This window comes from Coregonus clupeaformis, chromosome 6 (assembly GCF_020615455.1).
Source record: "Coregonus clupeaformis isolate EN_2021a chromosome 6, ASM2061545v1, whole genome shotgun sequence".
NCBI lineage: Eukaryota > Metazoa > Chordata > Actinopteri > Salmoniformes > Salmonidae > Coregonus > Coregonus clupeaformis.
Window position 1 is genome coordinate 51793807 of NC_059197.1, and position 548 is coordinate 51794354.

The 548-nt window shown below is 44.0% G+C and overlaps 1 non-coding gene across 1 annotated transcript; it reads right to left on the reverse strand.

Moving 5' to 3' along the window:
• Positions 1–227: 227 nt before the first annotated feature.
• Positions 228–302, reverse strand: trnaa-cgc. Its single transcript has one exon. It is a non-coding gene; the product is annotated as a tRNA-Ala (tRNA).
• Positions 303–548: the final 246 nt, after the last annotated feature.

A 548-nucleotide genomic window follows, 5' to 3' on the forward strand; every position in this document is an offset into this window, starting at 1 on the left:
CATAATTTGGTCAGTTATACTTGGATGTGTAATGTCGCCGTTTGTTGCTGGCATGTCATGCCTAAGTTTGCTAACCTCGCCAATGGAAAAATCATTAAAGTAGTTGGCAATATCAGTGGGTTTTGTGATGAATGAGCCATCTGATTCAATTACATTTACATTTTAGTCATTTAGCAGACGCTCTTATCCAGAGCGACTTACAGTTAGTGAGTGCATACATTTTCACACTGGCCCCCCGTGGGAAACGAACCCACAACCCTGGCGTTGCGAGCGCCATGCTCTACCAACTGAGCTACAGGGGAATGAATGTTTACAGCCCCCGCGATATGCAACTTTTCAGGGAAGTCAGGAACCAATATACACAATCAGTTAGGAAAGCAAAGGCTTGCTTTTTCAAACAGAAATGTGCATCCTGTAGCACTAACTCCAAAAAGTTTTGGGACACTGTAAAGTCCATGGAGAATAAGAGCACCTCCCCCAGCTGCTCACTGCACTGAGGCTAGGAAACACTGTCACCACCGATAAATCTACGATAATCGAAAATTTCA